Raw genomic sequence first — 21275 nt, forward strand, 5'->3', positions numbered from 1 at the left:
GTTTTACCTGGGATCTGATGTAAAAAAGTACTAGAGAATGACTTTTCCTAAAACTCCAGCCACATGGCTGCATGGACAGTCCACTTGCCACTGCTGCTCCAGTGCTGAAGCCTTGAATACAAGACACAATTCAACACCTCATGACTAGAGGCTAAAGGATGAACTTGGGTATGAAAATGAATTTATTTGCCTCACACCATGCATGGACATCCCCTAGAGCTGCCCCAGGCATGTGGTCACCCAGCTCACAGCCATGCTGTGGGGGAGATGGCTTTAGTTTCTTAAGAAAAAAAAAAAATAAAACTGCACTTCTACTTAAATAATTATCATTTCTAAAGGAAAAAGCTGCCCCAAGACAATGACTTCTAGTAAGTGCAACATGACTGGTACAGGAATGTACATTGATACCAACCCTAGCACACCCCTCCACAGCCTCAGCCACATCTGGGGTACAAGACATCCCTGCCAAACTCCACTAAATACTTTGAGGACTTGCTTACTGAGCAGAGTGTAAAATGAATGGCATTTTTAGCCATTTCATGCATTAGCAACCAATTCCACCATGTGCAGGACCAAACACTGATCTTATTTAGCTAAGTTTTGTTGCCATACATGGAGCAAATTATCTTTCTTTAAGACTGTTTTTTACAGAAAAATGCTGTAGGAAGAGAAACAATATTTTCCTTCAGAGGAGAAGGTAATTAACTTTAAAGAGCCTCATAAAGAAGGTTTTTTTACATTATGTACACACACACACAAATGGCAGTGTTTCTTTCACAGGTCTGTCACTGAGTTTCAAAATCTTGCTGCATCACCAAAAAACGATAGATCAAACCACAGAAATCTGATGAAAGTGCTATTTGTCACACAGAGAGGTCCTGAATTATTTATATAAAGAGGGCTCCCCCCTCAAAGCAGAACCGTGCAGGTGCCACATCAATTCACCTGTTACATAGCTGGGTAGCTGAAGGAAAAAAACCAAAAACCCAATGTTTTGCTTGTCTGTCAGAAGTGCTGTGCACCCCACCCGAATCAAAGGAGGCTCATTTTTCCAAGGCTGGCTCTCAGTGTTTTGCACAAACAGCTCTGGTCCTGCCTGGCCATCGGGAGGTGGCACTGCAGCACCGGCTGTGGCACCCTGGCCACCAGAAAAACACAGAAACAGCCCCATAAATACCCTGATGTTTGCCTGATGAGGGGCTTGAAACTGGAAAGCTAAAAGGTACCGGTGTTTTACCAAAATACTGCTTTCTGCATGTTTTCAATGCTCATTTACATTTTCTGGAAGGGCTTTTCTGAGTTTCACCAACCCCAGGCCCTGCGGCTCAGGCAGAGCCTGGGGACAGTGTCCCACAGCCAGGTGACACGAGAAATGTCAGAAGAACGAGCAGCAAACCACCTTCCTTCCAACCCAAAGCAAAATGTCAGGTTAAAGAGAAAATACAGTAGAAGAGGATACAATAATTATTTCTCTTTTACACACTCTGAATTAACACCAGGCTGCCAACTCTCACATTGTTTGTGACAATGGACCCAGGCATGTACCCCTCATCCTAAAAAAATTACTTCATCAATGCTGACTAATTCCCCCCAGATTCACTATTTCCACAAGCAATCAACTACTCATTTCGGACACTTTAATAGATATGATTATTGCTCTTCATTTTATATGCAGAAATTAAATCACTGAAAAGACACATAAAAATGAGACAAAAGTAAGAAGTTAACATGTAACTCCTAGCAGTCTTAGATTTGTAGCCTAATTTGCATCGGGACCATTAAAATATCTTAAGATATTTGCAGCTTTATGTCCTAAACCCATTCTAAAAATGTGATGAGATCCTTAAGGCCCTTTTTTTTTCCTTGCCCTTAGAAACATTTCAGGTCTTCCTCAAAACATTCAGTGGAATTACATGGTAAAGTATGATGCACCCACACTGCTGTTTTAGAGCCAATTATGCTTTTAAAGGAAATCTCTCCCACTTGCCTCCACTTTTGTTTTGCACCCTGGAGCAGGCACAGCGCATGTGAAGCAGATTTCTCACTGCTAAAATCAGGATTAAATAAATAAATAAAATACCCCCATGACAGGTAAAAAAAGGATGGGCATGAGAGCTTATGAACGATGCTCAAATTGCTCATGGGACCACACCAGGATCGATATTCCCTGCTCAAAAGAAAGTCCATTTCAGCAGGCATCTTCCCAGGTTTTATTTCGCTTCCCAGAGGATGGGCCTGCAGTTTGTAACACCGCTGCTCAGTTAGAGTCAGCACAACATCCAGATATCCCAGGTAATTTTTAAGACTGCTACAGAAAGTCCCTAAAGTCCCAAAATTTATCAGGCATAACACACATCAGCAATAAAAGCCAACTGTCTATAGTGATGCTAGCCTTGAGATTTACTCAGTAACAGGTCAGGAGCAGACAGGACACACACCTGTGCTTTAAACAAACTGACCCACTCATTCCATGCCAGGAATCACACAAAAAATCATTTGGAAGCTACTTTTTTCAAAGGAAACGAGGTTTCTATCCCAGAGACAGCCCCAGCTCTGGCTTTGCTCCCGGCTGGCAGAAGTGTGTCTGTGTTTCTGTGCCTGTCCCAGAGCAGACAGGGCAGGTCTCACCCCAGCACCTCTGTCCCGTGAGGATCACTCACACACTCCATACCTGGGGCAAAAACTGCAACTAAAATCCATTAAAAAGGAGACTGAATTCCACTCTCACCAACACCAGATCTAATCAGCGCCCAACAGTGCAAACCTGGCTGTGCTTCTGACAAATCATTATTCCACTCCACATGTTTGTGCTAGCTTTGTACTCCTTGTCCAGGTTCATGCCAAATGCTGGAGAACAGATGCCACTCGATATGGCTCCTGGCCTAATAGGATTTTTAGGTTGTTTAGGGATTTTTTTCCAGACAAACCTGAACTGGCAGAGAAAGTTTATACATCAGATTATTACTGGGTATCTCTTAATCACCATTTGATAATGTATACTGGAGTTACACTACAATTAGAGCTATTGTATCATCAAATAACAGCCTAAGAAAGTGATATTTCTGCAGTTGTAGTTGGGCTCCAACACATTCCCAATAGGTAGGATAACAGGAAAACCTGACAGGCTGCTGTGAATTCCCCAAAAAACCATACCAATCATGATTTTGGTACCAGATATGATACGTTAAAGGGAGCAGCTAATGCTCTGGGTAGCTCTGAAGAATGCCTGATGTTCAGACATAAACAGACTGCTACATTTATCCATGGAAAACAGAAGTCTGGCTACAGAAACACTAAAATCCCTACAACAGAAATATTGCCATTAGAGCTTTTATTTTTTCCTCTTTTGCAAGAAATCCAGACAAGTATTTTGCTAGCATACGTGCACATAGACATTTTATCAGTTGTTGCTTAAGAGTATTTCTTGGTTTTAATGGCCATGATGATTAAAATGAAAAGAGCACAGGGTGCTGTTTCAATCCAGCCACTCAGACCAAATTCCTGTTTCAGCAGGATTTCTTTCAGATACCAAAGCCACCACAGGTTACAGGACTGGAAATTTAAACCACAAAACACTGTTCCTTGTGGCTGCTGTTCTACTAAAGCTTTCTCCAAAAAACATGGCGGGTCCATTCCCAATGGCTGAGGAAATTAATAAGTTTACATCCAAAGAAGAGTTCTGCATAGCCCTTTAGAAATGCTTTATAAAGGAAAACTCATAAAATTAATTAGTGGCTCCTTTATATCAAGCATGCAGTCTACGAGTCAGGTTGCACATCCTTCTGTGTAAGAATTTATTAGATACCAATTTCAATCAAAAGAACATTTTGTCACACTGTAAAAAGAAAACAAACGTTGACTTTTCTTCCAAGTGCACCAACTACTTGCTCTAAACACTCCTATTTGCTCTTTCACATCTTCACTTGAGTGATGCCAGCCAATATTGAATTGGGCACAGTGCAATTGAACTCTTAGTAAAGTTTTCCTACTATCTGATGATCTGCAGTTAGAAATTCTATCATTCTGAATGAAAAGAAAAACATTTTTCAAGTTAAATGCCCAAGTGTTTTCTGTAATATCTCAAAATAGTGCTCTCATTTTCTGCATTTTTACCTGTGTCTTTAAATTGCTAGTAGGTAAATGCCCTTTTGTTTAAGATTTAATAACATGTCAGATGTGCACTTGCACAAAAATTATCTGTAATTTTATCTTATCAACCTTCTTACTGATTTCTCATATCAGGCTTTGCTGGTTTTCCCTCTAGTAATTTAAACCAAGAGATGTTTCATGTTCATTGTTTAACTCTATTGCTTTGCTTTTAACCTCAGGAATATAGCTTAATTTCTGAACACTAAAAAAAAATAACTTTTCCTTTCCTCATCTGAATTGCCTTCCTTAGCTCAGGCGATAAATATTTGTATTCTGTACTTCAGCTTTAGTGACCTAATTTATGGCAACAGTCTCTGCCTTTCCATGCCAATTTGAGAGTATGAAGAATACAAGATGACAAAGCCAGTCTGAAATCTTCTGAAGAAAAAGAATTACAACCCTGAAAGGGAAGAGAAGGAAAAAAAAAAAAAAAAAAAAAACAAACAAAACCCACAACAAAACACAAAATCACCCAGAACCTTGGCTAAAAGTAAGTTTCTGTCTACTTATCTGACAAATGCAGCCCAGTCCTGAGTACAGTTACAAAATATGCTGCAGATGAAGCCCATTTGTTGATTTTGCCTAGAGCAAAGTAGTATTTAATTACTGAACTCCAAATCTCCTCCCCAAAGTCCCATGCCGTGCGACCCAGGAGCTGGAATTCCGGATGTGACAGCACAGACACAAGCAACAGCACATCCAGTTTTGTGTTTCCACAGCTAAGGCTGCAGAGCTGCAAACTTCTGGGCTTTCTGCAGTTGAAAATACACCTTCCTGGACAGCTATAGGGCATCTTGCAGTGATTCTTGGCAGCCACATTTTGTAAATCCCTAGGCTGACCAAAGACACAGTGGTATTGACACTTTATTCAACACTTTACATTCTTAAAACCTTTTTTATGCTCATTATTACAATGCAACGCCAGAAGAAATTATGTTTGGGGAAGAGTCTCCTTATTTCCTGTATCAGAATAATAAAGACATATTGTTTATTAGTATTTTAAAGACTTTTCAACTCTCTGGGTAACAATGAAAGTAGACACAGATGGACTAAAGGATCTCCAGAGGATCCTTTCAATGCCAATCATTCTGTGATTCTGTGACATCTCTTTAAAGGCACAACTCTCCTGCATGACAATCACAACCTTGCTGAAATGCAGCTAGTCCTGATAGTTTGTAGACACAAATATGTTCCTTTATAACTTAAAAGCCAAACTCAGCTGCTCAGAACATGCAATAAAACTTCTAGCAGTAAGTGCTGCTTATGAAATATTTTTTGATTATTTCATGAAAGCCATCCCTCCCTGACTCCCCACAAGATCCCAAGCCCAAACATCTTGTTTAGTAAAGGAATTTTAATCACAGAGCTGAGGCTCCCTGATGGAGACAAACTGGGATTAAGTGAAAACTGTCCAGACATAGTTGTTTAAAGATTAAACCACCATCCTCTTCCAATACTAGAATAATTACCAGAACATACCAGGAAATATAGCTAAACATTATGAAATGCTCCTGGATCAATTGTCTAATTCAGATCAAAGGCATTTTTAGAAAGGAAGAACCTGTGGCTTGATGGGTCAACCTTCAGGGTCAGACTGTCCTACCCACACACAAGTTGGACAGATGATTATGGCAGCAAAACTGGAAATGTGGCATTTGTAAAACTGATTAGAAAGTGATTGGTCCCGATTGATGAGCAGAATTAGCAGAATCACCTGAGGGAGCACTGGTGAAGGTTTGGCCAGCATGGATTACCTCAAGATGACCTGCAAGGTCCAAATTCCAGACTCTGTGAGCTAAATATATCCCTGTAATGGAGAGGGAAGCACCACACAAATGCTTGGCATTCCTCCAGGGACAGACATCTGTCCATCTGTCCCTCAAAAAGGGAAAATCACCTTATTAGAGGGGCATCTCAGGAACAGTGGTAACATAAACAAGCTCTGCAGCTTCCATTCTTAGCCCATTAGAAGGATGTCCCTTGAAACAGTTACAGTCCTTCAGGAATACCTAATTCCAATAAAGACAGACTTCTGCAATCAAAATTTAGACCCTGTCTCAAGAAGGCTTTGTGAAATTGCTCAATGGCTTTACTAAGTGCTAAAATAGCTGCCTGCTAATGCTGCCTGGATCTAGACACAGAACAGCTGCTGGAATCAAGTCCAAGAAAGGTGAAAACTGGAAAGCCTTTTCTGCAACGTTGTTTAAAATCCTCTATATGCCTTTTTGGCATGCACCTGGTTTTAAGCATGCAACTACAGGGCTGCTGATCTTCTGTGCCGCATTAAAGCCTTTGCAAGAAATTAATTATGGATGAATGTGGGAGCACACCCATTAAACCTCGCTTGGATCAAACTGTGTAAAAAATTCTGAGAAAATAACAGATTGAGAAGAGCCCTTGAGTCAGTCAAAATGAGCCCCATCAAGGGCTTCTGCTGAGACTAAGGAGGGGAGGGGCAACATCCAAAAGTGATTTTCTATTTGTGAACACCACCACTGAAAACAAACACAACTGCTGTGGTTCAATCTTTTTGATCAAGAACCTGTAGAAATTAACAGCTAAACGGGGTTAAAAATCTCCATATCGTGCTAAGTTTCTGCTCTCACTTGATTTATTCTCATTTTCACTGCTAGAAAACCCAGTAAATAACATGGCCTGTAAGTCTGATCAGGAACATTCCATTTTTTCCAATATGTTCTTCCTGATGTTCCCACAATAGATCATTCAGGGCTCTAAGGGACTGTGTCAATTGAATTGAATGATGTGGTCGCCTGCTGGTACATAAATGCAAAAGCAAAGCTGAGGGGGTTTATTTTCAAAACAGGAGACATTGATCCTGTGACAATGTTCCATTACCCTGACTTTATTTCTATTAGAGACAGTGATTACATCTACATCAATTGCTTGAGCTGATGGATACTGGTGCACTAACAGTGACACAGTTTTTCACCAGGCTGCTGCTGGATGCTGATGGCTTACAAAACAAGACTCATTCTCCAACTAATGACACGTATTTCTCCATGGAAAACTGCTGCAGTTTGGGCAGACTTTTGTAATTAGTCAGTTCTCAGCTGTCTGTGGTTTTTTGGGGGAGTTTTGTGTGTTCTGTAAATCTTACTGTGGAACGGTGATTAGTGATTGTATAGCCTGGCATGGATTCTATTTGTTATGATTAAAATATTTACATTGCTACCTGCTGGTAATAAAACAGCAGATGTAGCTCCCAGAAGCAGCTGTGGGAAGGTATTTCTGCACTCCTACAACAGCAGCCCTGTCTCAACTGGGGTTTTTCCATAGGGCTGTGTGGGCTCCTCTTCCCTTTGCACACAGTGTCACCCTTCTGCAGATTCTGCCCACTGCCCCTGCTATCTCTCCCAAGCCGGTGATCCATCTTCCAGCTTTCATCTCTTCATCTGACATCCGATCTCAAGCCTGTGGCCACACATTTGCCCTGGTTTTCACCTCCTCACCAAGCACTGCCTACACATACTCTGCACTCCTAATCCCATCTCCCCAGAGCATTCAGCTGTGCCTCCTTCAGTCCCTCCTTTTTCTGTGTCCTTCTTTCATTACTATATTCCATTATGACACAAGTTGCTAACGTTTTGCACAAATAAATGCTGCTGGTTGAAAAAAAAATTCAATTCATAATCAACAACAGTGTTTTCTAGTCCTAGTAAACCCTGTTCATTTTATTTGTCCTTGTTTGTTTAGCCTGGTGCCCTGAGTCATGTCCTGAACAGCCTGCAGGAGAAAGGCCATTGTCTGATGCACTTCAGGGTATTTATCAGCATGGGTTCCCTCAATCCTGATAAGGAAGCTTTTTAATGTTGCCATAACAACAAGAATTGGAGGTGATTCAGAGTGACACCTGCACAGAGTAACCAAGCACTGCTCTGAGCTCCCAGCACCTGAACAGGTGCAGAAGCTGGGACCAGAGCAGGTCTGCAGAGCCAACCAGCACCTCCTCTCTGGCCAGGCTGCTGCCTACAGCTCAGCACAGCGTGTTAGCTGGACATCTCCCTGATCAAGTCAGTGCCAGTCTGCACATCTAGAATTTTTGCACAACCAGCAGCAAAATAAAAAGACTCCAAATTGTGCTCTGTGGTGTGACTGCAGCTTGCAAGGCTGAGCCTGCAGGGATCCGAGCAGCCCTTGCCCAGCAGTTCTGAGGGCAGTGAATCCTCTGGAGTCCATGTTTGGAAACACTCACTGGTGGCCACTTCTGCCTAATGGTGTTGGAATAGGCCTTTTTGCAAAACACTGTATTTCTGGGTTGTATTAAGGTTGATATCATTACTTGGGTAACTACATTAAATTTCTGCAGGTCTTTGGGAACTGGTTCCTCTTCCCTGGTGAGCAACCAAATTAAAACTGAAAGCGAAACACGCATCAGTCTGGGCACTGACTGTGAACACGACCTTTCCCAACAAAGGATCCACTCCCTCATTCACCCTGCCCCTCAGGTCTGAGCCTGAACACTCTCATCTCAGCTTTTTAATCACCCACAAAGTTTTTTGCCAGTGTAGGTATTATTTTCAGTGTAAAAAGTTGACAGAACTACTCCATAAATAATACTGACCATGTAAATGGAGCAGGAGAAGCATTTCCTGAAGTGGAAGGATGCTCTGTGTGTGTGTGAGCATCTTTCCCAACCCCTACATTATTTTTGAAAACATCAGGGATTATCAGGCACAGTACAGCTCCAGCAGTGTTGAGGATATACATATATGAAAAAGACAGAGGCAGTGAGGAGGTGCTCAGTGCACAGAACAGGTCTTGAGGAGGCTTTGATCCATTCTAAACGCAAATAAACCCAGCTTATTTCCCCATAGTTAAGACTAGGCTTTTATGCCTTTCCCATGAGAAAAGAAGTTTTGGAATTATGTACTCTGGCAGAATCTAATTTGGGAATAAATAATTTTTCTGAAATTCCTTTGTGATGCATAAAAGCTGCCAATTTTTTTCCTGAGGCAGATGTCTTGTTGAACACTAACTGCTCTGAGTCCTGGGTTTCTGAAAAATTAAGGATGAAACACAAAACCCCCATGAGGGAATACCTTAATGGGGTGAAAAAGGAAAAAAAATCCAACCTAACAACCCCACAGGACATAGAGAAGATCCTTTAGTTACAATTTATTGAAATTTCAAGTCAAGAAAATATGAACTGTTAACAAGGAAAGATAATGTCCAGCTTTAGTGGCCATTAATCACAGAATCAGCTCAAGAGCAACTACATCAGAACCTGCTACTTACTGAAGAAGAGGCCAGATTTCTTAATCTATTTTTAAATTTGGGATGAAGAAAAAGAATACAGCACCCTTTGGACAGGGAAAACAATTAATTAGCTTTACTAACAATGCTGGGGCTTGTTGTGGATTTTTTTAAGAAAAAAACCTTGAATACCTCTGACTTCTTAGAATAAGGTCAGTATTACTCATGAATTGTGGATTAATGGCAAACAGGTACTGGTGAACATTAATAGGAGAAATACACTGCTTTTCTCCATTTACCCATATATTAAACATGCTAAAAATCTAATGCAGTTGGCCAGCAGAATTTGGTATCGAAAATACAGGCTAACATTCATCATATTTAGTATTCAAACTTTTCCACAGCCATGAAACAGATCCTAAAGGCTGGAATAAATTAAATGTAAAATGACAAGTTCTTCTAGCCCCAATATGCTCACCTCAAGAGATTTAAAGACGTGTAACTCACAACTGACTGCAGCATTATGCATGAATGGAGTTTTAAAGAAAGCTTAAGAAAGTTTACCCTCAGATTAAAAACTCAACTCTTTGCTTTGCCCAAGCAGTTTCACATCCACCTCTGTTCACTACAGCAGCCTGAAATGAGCCCGTGGGAATCTGCAGGTAAATAACCATTATGAGTGCAGGATCTTGAAAACCATTATGAGTGCAGGATCTTGAAAAAGTGGACCCCCCCCCCAGTTTTTGCCAAACCAAAAGTCCCAGATAAATTGTTTCTGCAACTGGTCACATGAATGCAAAACCAGAATACATGTGAATCTCCAAGAGCCATGACTACTCCCACTCTCCTGCACCATCCCTGCCCTACAGGCTGCTGATCTGCAGAAAAAGCCTCCTTTCCTCATACACCATCTTATTCTGAAATAAAACCAAAAGCAACACCAGTATGAAAAAGTGCAAACCACAGCTCTGGGTCTTTAAGAAGCCATCTTAGAACTGCAGCACGTTTTGGTTCAGGAATAATCAAACTGCAGTGTCTGAGGACAAATGACAGAAATCAGTCACCAGTGTGAACAGCATCAGGTTCAAAAGGGCAGTACAAAACCATCTTCACCTAAGGTTTTTTTTCAATAGTTAAAGACCAATTAGCAGGGAAAAAATATTAAATCAGATGTTCGTCATTTAAAAAAAAAATGTACTAATTAAAACAAATTTAACACTTACAAATTTATTTCAGAAAAAGGGCCTGTGAAGTGGATCAGAAACCAACTGTATTCACTTTGGTGAATTTAAAGATTTAATTTCAGGTGAACTTTAAAGTTAGGCAGCTACATTTTCCAGAAGCATCTAGATCACTTAGATGCCATATCAGAATTATTTCTAAAGAAGAACAGGATGTGATGTTCTTGCCTTTTGTGGCTACTTCCTACCAAGACCTATCCCTCAAAAGCCAAGAAAGACATTAAGAAACACTGTCTGACAATTATTTTTGGTATTCAAAGAGGCAAAGCTCTTATTTGTTAAACTTAAATCAAATATTAGGGAAGGAATATTGGGCATGGCCACTGAGGAACATCAGTGACTGCAGCTGCAGACAGCCCTGATTCACTGTCCCAGGCAGTGACACAGCATTGTCACTCTGCTCATCCTATTTTCCATCTGCAAGTGAAAATATCAGGAATGTGAGACCAATGTAGAAATTCCCATTTCTTTTTTCACTGCTCTGTATGTCAGCCTGCAATGGTGGTGTGATTTATCATGAAGTAATAGAGGAATAAAGCACCAGTAACATCTTAGAGCTGCCGAGGCAGGAGGGAGGGAGGAGTGTGTTCCTGAGACAGCCTGGGGAAGTGGCCAGAGGTGGGGTAGGGGCCACAGGGGTCAGTGCAGAATGCTGCTTTACTTTTACAAAATGAAAGACTGGGCATTATTCCTGGGTCACCATTCTGTTCTCATGGTCCTTTCAGGTGAGGTGACAACCAAGGGACGAGAGGGGCAGAGCAGTGACCCTGGTGGGCCCACAGGCAGCTCTGACCAACGCACCTCACCCCCAGGAACTCTGCAACAAGGGACAGATTGTTTTCCAAGCCTGCAAGTATCTCTTCCCTTAATTTATACAGTTTTCAGTTTCTGCTCCAGGAACCACCCTCAATGCACACATTCCATCTCTGCATCCCTACGTCCTACTCTGTACCATACCTCAAATCGGACTGTGGAGGTTTTCATGAGCAAAACCTGTACTGTCTAGGTATTAGTGCTGTGTATTTTGGCAGAGACATCTCCATCTATATTAGCTATACCCAAAGTTCAATAAGAAGTTGTATTGATTTTTCCCTTCAAGCATATATATATTTGATGAAAAACTCACTCGTGCCTCCAAAAGTTGCCTAGACATTAAGCTGATCCCTCTTCTGCCTTCAGCATCCGCTTTTTTTTTTTTTTCCCCTCAAAATGAAGCTGTATCAAGGGTCTTTTGACAGAATATTAAGAATAGCATGTATGGTGAAGTGATATTCCTATAATACATGGAACAGGCACAAGACACTGTCAGTGCCATCCTTGACCAGATTTTCCATACCCTGCAATATACCTTTTTTTTTTTTTTTTTTTTTACTGGGAACTGTTCCAATATCTGAATCATCAAGACAAGCCTTTTCTTTCACAGAAAGCTCTGAAAAATAAAAACAAGCTTCTTTCCTTGCCTGTAGAAACTGGAATATTTTGCCTAACTCAAATTATCCCACACTAAGGACAACTTTGAATAAATGCCAAGTTCTGATACTTCATCAGGGCTTAAGTCTAAAGGCATATTTATACTAGTGCAAAGGAAAAATTCCCAGAGATTGGATGATTGTGCCTGCCATAACACAGCCCCAGACGGCTCCTACACATTGCAAAGTCACCTGCATCTCTAGAAGTAATTGCATTGTTGATCTCAGAAGATTAAAGCAGCATACCAAATGTTCCTTTTGCTAATTTGGCACTCTACAGAAGGTGTAACTGGTAAAAGGAGCCTGAACACACCTGTACAAGAATATATAATGACATTCAAAAATATATTTTAAAATCATTTAAAAGAACACTATTTGGCTTTTCGGTATAGCACATGGGATATAAAAAAGCTATACTAAAGCAGCCTGTGGTATATAAAGTTTTTGTTTTGTGAAGGAATCATCCTCCCAAGCTGTACGCAAAAACTTTCCTGAGTGCCTAACCCATACATAAAAACCTTAAAATTTAAAGCTGTTGGCTTTGTACAGTAGAAGCAGGAGAGTCTACTGAATAAACTCTTATCAAATGGGCTGAGAGTCGCAAGGGATCCAATTAAGATAAAAAGTTCAAACCCAGGACATTTCCTCTTCTTTCTGACTGTTCAGGCCAACATCAGACATCTGTTCTCACTAATTTTTTAATTAATCCCCTTTGAAGCAAACTATTCAAAACCTGACAATCCCTCATCTGTCTGATAAGGACCCCCCTCCAGCAGAAGGTGCTATTTTGAATTAAAATGCTCCTCCACTGATGTAATTGGAAAGACAACCACAGCTTTGTGTAGAAAAACCAGTTTTGCTGAGTCAAGCTAAAGCATTAGCAGAGATGGAAATACACCCTGCCTTGTAACTGCAGGCCACTATTACACAGGCAGCTGCACTGAAATGGGCTGCAGCTTGTCCCACAAGTGACCTCTGCTCTGCTTTCTGCAGAATTAACCAATCACAGGAGCTGCTTCTGCTAGTTCAGTGTCAAACAAATTACATAGGATGGCTTTTGACAAAAAGGAACTCGTCATCTTTGGTTACCTCCACCTCGCCTCAAACAGAATTCCATGCACGTAAAACTCTGCTCACCCATTTCCAGTAATGGGAGCGTTATTTGAAAATAAAGAGATGATAGAGATGAAGAAGTCCATGACTTCTCCAGATGACATTATACTTTAATAAGTACTGCACAAATTGCTCACAACATTTTGAAAAATTTTCAGTATTTCTCAGACTCCAAAGAGCTCCCATCATCTTTCTTTTCTTACAATATTTATAAAGCTATGATGTTTTTACTTTGCAGAATTGCCATTTAACATTCTTGAGTGATGCTACTCAAACCTTCCCAAAGCCATTTCTCTCCTGTAAATCTGAAAGCCCATTTTCTGCCACTCCAAGACTTAGAAATTCTAAAGTAAGCCTACATGCATGAGTGGTGCATGCTGGAGGCATTATGGATTTACAGGACTGGAAATCACACAGTGTGAGCAGTGCCATGCCCAATTATTTTAGATAAACCAACCTAATGCCATGGCAGAAGGGAAAATGGCTTCAGTCTTTATTCACTCACAACTTCCAACACCTTTTGTTACTTTAATTTATCAATCCAGAGATTTCTCAAGCAAGGACACCCCTCTCTCTCCTCAATATCTCCAACACCTTACGTTTCTTAGTGTGACCAGAAAACCCAAATGAGAAGTTCTTGTGGACCCCACCTTGTTTTTAGAAAGTAACATGGATACAGATCAATCCAGAAGAATATTTAAACATATTCCAGCCCAGCTGCCTTCAACTGCCTAAGTGATGTGTTGGAGCAGAGCCAGTACCACACTACCCTGCAAGACCACAAAGAACATCAGCATTATCCTCTCTGCCTTGTGGGGGGCTACTTGCAGGGTAAGGTTTGTTAAAGTAAATTATCTCTGTCTTTGAGTGCCCTCTAATGACCTAGGACAGCACACATAGAGAGTTTGCCAAAAATTTTAAGGGACTGCAAATTAAAAAATTAAAAAAAAAATAAATAAAAGGAAGGGGGTGCAGGGGAAAGAAAAGACATCTGCTACACCCACAAGACATTTGTTAAATTATGGTATATATTAAAAATTCTACAGATACAAATGTGGTCTCAGTTATCTCCTGCTGAAAGCACAAATGCTCAGTTGTGCTCTTGCACAATACTTGAGCACGGCTGCTGATGGCCTGGTACACAAGGAATTTTCCCTTTCTAAGAATTAGTATAGGTAATCTCATCTCCTTTGTAACTCCAGCCATGGAGAAGAGATAAGAAAATATATCTAAGGAAAGTTTCCAAAAACCAAAAGAAATGATACAGGGATTGCAGTTACATACATTTAAAGAAAATAACTGCAAAATCATGACTACATTACATTTAAGAAGACACTAATAAAAGCACACAGTCTGGATATTTGCCCTCTGAACCACACACTTGTGTTTTCCTTTAGGAAGACAAGACTTTAGCACTTGAAAAAAAACATACTATAATCAAAATACAGTAATTTTACACCCTTTTTTAAGAACTGATACACACAGAGGCAATAGTGACTCCACACTTCAAGAAGACAATACAGTTTTCACAATGTGTTTTGACAAAAGGTCTATTTATTATTATTTCCATACTGTGAATTGATGTGTTATATCATAACTCAACAAAATGAATATGAATTTACACATGAGACACTAACAGCTCTAAAAGGAGCTGTTAAAGACCATTGAATAAAAGAACACTTAATGTAAGGATTCAGTGAACTGCAGAAACTGATACCTAACAAATACTGTAAATGCACGTAATACTAAATTGTACCAAACTACAGTCCACTTTTATGACAAATAAATAGATAAATCATTGAGTGTCCTTACCAGAACTACTCTCTGAAACCCCACAAAATTGTGATGTGGCAGCAGTACAGCCCTTGGTATTACACCACCTGTAACACAAACCATATTATGATAGTTTCTATCAATATTTATTTTAAAGGATGAAAAAAGGATAAAAGCTATTTTTCTACCAGTCTTTTTACTGAAAGAATTAAAACAACATTCAGTTTCCTACTGATAACAATATATGCTTAGTTAAGAAAATAAACAAACAAAAATTAGAGACCTTAATTATTTACCCAGAATTTATTTTAAAAAACAAATTACAGTCACAGTTTCAACTCCATCCTCTTCTCACTCTTTTAGTTGAAAGCAAAGCCCCACCACAGAACAGCACAGTAGCTTCAAAGGAATTTCTGTTCTTTTTGTCTGTCCACATTGACAAAGGGGAACTTCATGAGACTCCAGAAAAAGTTTACAAAGGGTTCAGTATTGATGCAATAGATATTGCAGTGTTAACCAATACAAATAAAATGATTCAATGGGAAGATAAAAACCAAGGAAACCAAGGAAACACAAGGCCATGATCAAACCATCCAGTGTTTTCAAAAGTGACCATTCAGGAGCTGAATTTCACACCAACAAATTATAAAGAGCCAGTTATACGAACAATCCTTAAACTACCTTCATTAAATTAATTTCTACAGGTGACTTCAAAATTAAAACATTACACACCTGTGATCAGGATAATTACTGATCCTGTATTTGTGTAACATGCTGATTCCTACCACCAATATTCATTACAGATTAAATCATTAGAAAGTGATCTTATGTAAACCAAAGGATTAATGAGAAGATTTGAAGGCAGAAGCACAGGAACACTGTCTGGGCACCACAAGAAAAGAAACCACATGTCAAAAAAATGCTGTTTGAAGCAGGATGCACTCAATAGTGAAACAGCAAACTCTGCCCTCTGGAAGGGGATCAGGAAAGGAACAAACAAGTTTTTAAGTACTAAACTCCAGCTATAAAGGCTCACAAAATTCATTACAAGTAACACTAAAACTTCCAAAGCATCTCCTTAATACTAGGATTAAAACCAAGGAAGGCAACACATGCCTTAAACAGGCCTTAGCATTTCAGACTTTCCATCATCCTAAAAGCAGTGACCTCTAAGAAACCCTCTGCTATTTAGTCTGTTGCTAAGCTCAATAAGACTTGAAATTTTTTTTCCCCCCTTTTGACAGGGGAGCCACAGGGTATTTTGGTCAGCAATCATTTTCCATGTGTCAGTTCCCAAGAGAATCAAGTAAACTTCTCCTCTTTCCCTCCAGAAAAGCCTCCAACAGCCAAATGCACAATAATCTCCAAAAGCACGATACCGCTGCCCTGGACTGGAAAAGTGTCCCGGTCCTCCTTTAACACTGACAGTACTTCACAAGAACTAAGTGAAAAGGTCCTGACCCTCCATTAATGTAATTTTAATTCCCTGCTAGGCTATTATGTACTGCTTTGATCATTTCTAGAAACCTAACTGTATATGCCAACTGCATTGCTAAAATTTGATTTGGAAAAAACAATCAGAAGTAAAGTTTAAAAGCTCATAAAATTTTAACTCCAAGTGCAAAAGGTCAAGAAAAGGGGATGTTGATCCTGCTGGTTGAACAAACAAGACAGAGCAGTAAGTTTCAACTTTTATGCTTTGAACCTTGTACACTTAATGTTTACATTAAGGATTTTTCATTCATTTGGAACAAACTCTGCTAAAGGAAGTAACTGGAATTACCCCTAAAATGATGCCAAACAAGAGAAAGAACCTGGAGGCCCTACAGGAGAGCAGAGAACCACCACACCCTCAACAGGAGCTGCTTTAAGAGGAATTCCCTTCCTCTCCACAGTTCCCCACAGAACACACTGAACACTGAATTTCACCATTGCATGAACCTCCCTACGAGAGCAGAAACCTGCTCAGTGCCCTCAGCCATGGCATGGAGAGGGCTGGGGAACAGCAACAATGAAATGCATGGCCTAACTTCACAGGGCCTTTAGCAATGACTAAGCAATAAAAGAAAATTTTCAGATGGATCCTGATAGCTACTTCTGCAGGCACTTGCAGCTCATAACACAACCATCAGAGAATCTGCTAAATTGTATTTTTATGTGTTTCAAATTAATAAATAAGAATAAAAATTTTAGCATATGCTGCAGAGACACATTACTTAAAGACTCTCTCTATATATTTATAATATTCGTGATGTGAATAGTATTCGTGGCAAAAAACCCTTCACATACAGTGAAGGATATAGGATAAAAACTTCACATTTAATTATATTTCTACCAAGTGATATGATGAAATGAAGCCCATCTCAGGGTGCTCACCTATAATCACAGGGCATAATTTCCATTACTACACCTACTCTTCAGCTGTGAATTACTTCAAAGTTACTTAGTATTTTATTTTTCTTTCTTATAAGATGCCTATCTATGTATATTTCAGAAACCTGAAGAGAATCAAACTGTAAACCTACAGTCTGATTAATGAAAAAAAAAAAAAGTCGAACGAGAGAGGAAGGAGTAAAGAAATTTTTCAGCTTTGGGGAGAGGACTAGAACAGAAAACACTGCAAAAATGTGCAGGGCTTGAGAACCCAACATTTTACGTGATGCTAACAGGCAAACTTAACAACTGTGTCTGTTACTAAAATGCTCACACTCCATAAGAATTTGTGCATCGTGAGCATGAAATCTTCCCCTCTGCAGCCTAAAATATCTGTGCATTTAAAAACCATCTGCAAAAATAGACATAACTTCCCCACTGCAAAATTAATTAGAGAGCAGGAATTTCATCTCACTACCACCAATATATGTGATGATGCCACATGTAAACACATTGCACTTGCCTTGGCACTGGAGAGCAACAGAGATGGTAAATTTAATTTAATAAGATTCTGTGAAAATGTCACTTTCTTGAAGAAGCTGATTAATATCAGTGAAGGTGGAGGATGGGCACCCAAGAAAGCCCTGCTGGATTAACCTGCCACTAGAGCATGCTCTGTGATCAGCCCAGAGCCCATTTACCCACTCCATTGGAGGGGTTTTTTCCACATTTTTTGATTTGTCTTCTCTTGCACTTTTTTTAAACAAAATCTCTATTGCTGTTATACTGGGACTTAGGCCTCAATTTTTAAATTAAGAAAAAAAAAAAAGTAAAAATATTCAAAACGTTTTTTTCAACAAACAAACAAGTAACTTTTTTTTTTTTAATGACTGACAAGGGTTTTGCTTGTTTTGATTTTAAACCATATGTAGTTAGGGAAAACAAGACGAAAAAGTAAACTATGTGGTCATAAAAAATACTGATGTGCATTTTATAAACCGAATGTGGCCCATCAGGGAGAGAAGAATTACCCACTTTTAGGAAGTATTGTTTACTGCTGCCTTCCCACTAGACCACCTGTTAATAATATTTGATGTTGTTTTCTTTCTGTGCAATGAGTATGACTATAAATGAGATATTTCATCTGCTTGCTACAACTTATTCCCTCTAATGCCTCTATTTCAAAGACCATCCAACCAACAAATGACACCAGCCTCAAGGCAATGTCCCAAGTGAATGTGCATCTCTGCTGCTCTTCCTTACCCACTGTCATTTCCATAATTCATCCTCTTAACGATTTACCAAGTGCAGAGGATATTTTCAGAGCACATCATGGTGTTCAAAAAGTCTTACAGCTGACTGACTGCCAAGGGCACATGAAGGAAGCAAGAAGTGTGTGCAACTATTTTGGAAACAAGATGCAGAAATTCTCATTCTTTCTATTTGACAGATATTCCAGTTCTTTGGCCTGACCATAATGCATGCTATTTGGCTTCAAGCATTTAAGTTTTATAAGGATTTGCTTATTGAAAAAAATCAAACACAGGAATAATTTTTTCAAAACTGGAAGGCAGAAGTATTTAATTTTTAAAGACTGCCTCCAAGAGTACTGTTTCATGACTGGTGTTGCAGATACTACAGCCAGTATTTTGCATACTCATTAAAAATGATGTCTGGAGCTTGCAGCTCTTTTTCAAAAAGAAAAAACCCAAACCAAAACAAAAAACAACCACCACCCTTCAAAATGTAAGCCACTCAAAAGCACTGTAAAGCTGGTCATCATTCTCATTCCTGAAAATCCTCCATTTTGCCATTTTCAAATTTGGTAAATACATACATTTTTCTTTTTTTTTCCCTTTTCTCCCTTGCCACTCTACACAATCTCCAGCAGCTTTATTTAACACCATCAACCAATATCAGTGTCAGCACTGAGAGCAGAAGGCTGCTCTGTACTTCGTGCCTGCCTCAGAATTCATGACCAGAGATTCACCCTCACCACGCACAGAAAACGAGCAGCCTTCATCTTCCCATTTACCCCCATTAAGTCAGTGCCATCATGTTCTCCCGGGAGAAAAGTGCAGGAGCTGAAACCCTGCAAGCGACAGCAGCCAAGGACACTCAGAAATGAGGCCTGCCCTTGCTGCTCCTGGACTGTGAAAAGGAAAGCTCCAAACTGCAGCGCAGTGACCATGTGCTGCTGGAGTCTCCCTTCCTTTTGAGCAGATATCAAGTAGCTGGGATGGAGCACACACCTCAAACTGGGCGTTAATTTGCTTGGAAATGCATGTGAAAATAGTGGGGCTTGTTCCTAAACTGGACCCAAAGCAGGTTGTATCATAATTCTGTCATATCTAATTAAAGTCCATATCACTGATAGAGACTTGCCAGCATAGATACAAACGTCACTTGGCAGCCACAGTGGTTCTCAAACCTGCAGCTGGAACACAGCTCAGGACAGAAAAGTGTAAAAAAGCTACTGATTGAATAGCCTGATTGCTAAAATGTAGAAGATTTTGCTTTGTTTTATAGTGTTGTAACACCTTACTCCAGGGAACCACAGGTTCTTGGATTTCAGAGATGCAATTCAATTGGTACATGGAGTTACCACATCAACGCCTCCTGCACTCTGTCAGGAGACTTGAGCTCAGGTTTGTAGTGAAGATAAGCAAGCAGCATTAATCTAGTCACCATTTATACATAAATTACAATTAACCCCTCCAAATCTTAGCTTTAGAAGTGTCATCACAAAAGATTGTGACTGCATCTGTCATCACTAACATTAAATAGGTGGTGCCTGACAAAGTCTTAAATGCAGCTCTTGTAACGTGTCTCTCATCTCCTCAGAGAAAATCATCTTGGGACAGATGGACTCACAAAACTCTGGTTTGAACAGCTCAAACCAGACCTACGCATGCCCACGGTCCTGCTCTGTGGAAAAGATTCTGACAGGGAAATAAGAGTCAATTTTTCTTCAATTTCACAAGCACTGCAGCTGTGTATTGCTTTATAATTTAGTTTATTAAAGGCAACAACTGTCAAAACTATACAAACTAATTTGTCGTGCAGCAATTTTACATTATTGGAATCTTGTTATAATCTGACTAACGCACACGATCGCCTTCTAACCATGCCTATAATTGGGTTCTTGGCTCCACAGGCCTGAAGACAGTAATCCAAAACATCTTCCAATTACGCTGAAAAATATGCATGTTTGTGGGAAGCTACATTACTTAATTTTCAGACTCAATGGGCCTTTAATAATATGAGAGGGGGAGAAAAAATGTTTGTGGAAGGACAATTATTTGTGGTGCTACTCAGAAAATTGTGTTCATGTAGGAAAACACCATCTCAAAACCTATAAACACCAAAGCAGCACTAGCAAGATACTTATGGAACATAAGAGAAACTAAAGCAAAAACAGTAAAAAATCCATTCAGATGGAAGACTGTATTCCAAGCCTATACATCCAAACCAAACAAAGATCCCAGACATTAAAATAATCCATACTTCAAAACTCATGTTTATATGAGAGTCACTCATGAACTTCACTTGTTTATTTCCAACATATGAATTGTCTATTGCTCCTGCTCAGAACCAGATGTGAAGTTCTTTGAATTTACTGGTAGATCAGAAGCAGCTCAAGACACAAGAACCTTGCACAGGAACCATTGCTTCACATTCTCAGTGTCTGACACTTCCAGTGCACTACCAGGACTGACAGGTAATTTTTAAGATGCCTGAAGTATTGTGACTTGCTATGTTATTTGACAAACATGGTTTACTATTTTTAATACAAAAGGTTAGCAAGTAAATATTACAAGGGAAAGCAGGATTGCCCAGGTGCAGATATGCTTTTTACAGAGGAGAAAACACTGAAGTTGCCACAGAACCAAATAGGTTGGAAAAGACCTCTGAGATGATCAAATCCAACCTACAACATAAC

The 21275-nt window shown here is 39.7% G+C and overlaps 1 protein-coding gene across 2 annotated transcripts in view; it reads right to left on the reverse strand.

Annotated features, from left to right (window-relative positions):
* TBL1XR1 (TBL1X/Y related 1) overlaps positions 1–21275 on the reverse strand; it is a 103172-nt gene that overhangs the window by 18301 nt on the left and 63596 nt on the right. The window contains exon 3 of one of the 2 annotated variants that reach the window (XM_058030982.1): positions 14999–15066. The exons of the other annotated variant lie outside the window; for it this stretch is intronic. The gene's annotated coding sequence lies outside the window, so the exon portion shown is untranslated. The remainder of the gene's footprint in view (positions 1–14998; positions 15067–21275) is intronic. 2 annotated transcript variants of the gene reach the window in all.

This window comes from Melospiza georgiana, chromosome 10, assembly GCF_028018845.1.
Source record: "Melospiza georgiana isolate bMelGeo1 chromosome 10, bMelGeo1.pri, whole genome shotgun sequence".
Classification (NCBI taxonomy): Eukaryota; Metazoa; Chordata; class Aves; order Passeriformes; family Passerellidae; genus Melospiza; species Melospiza georgiana.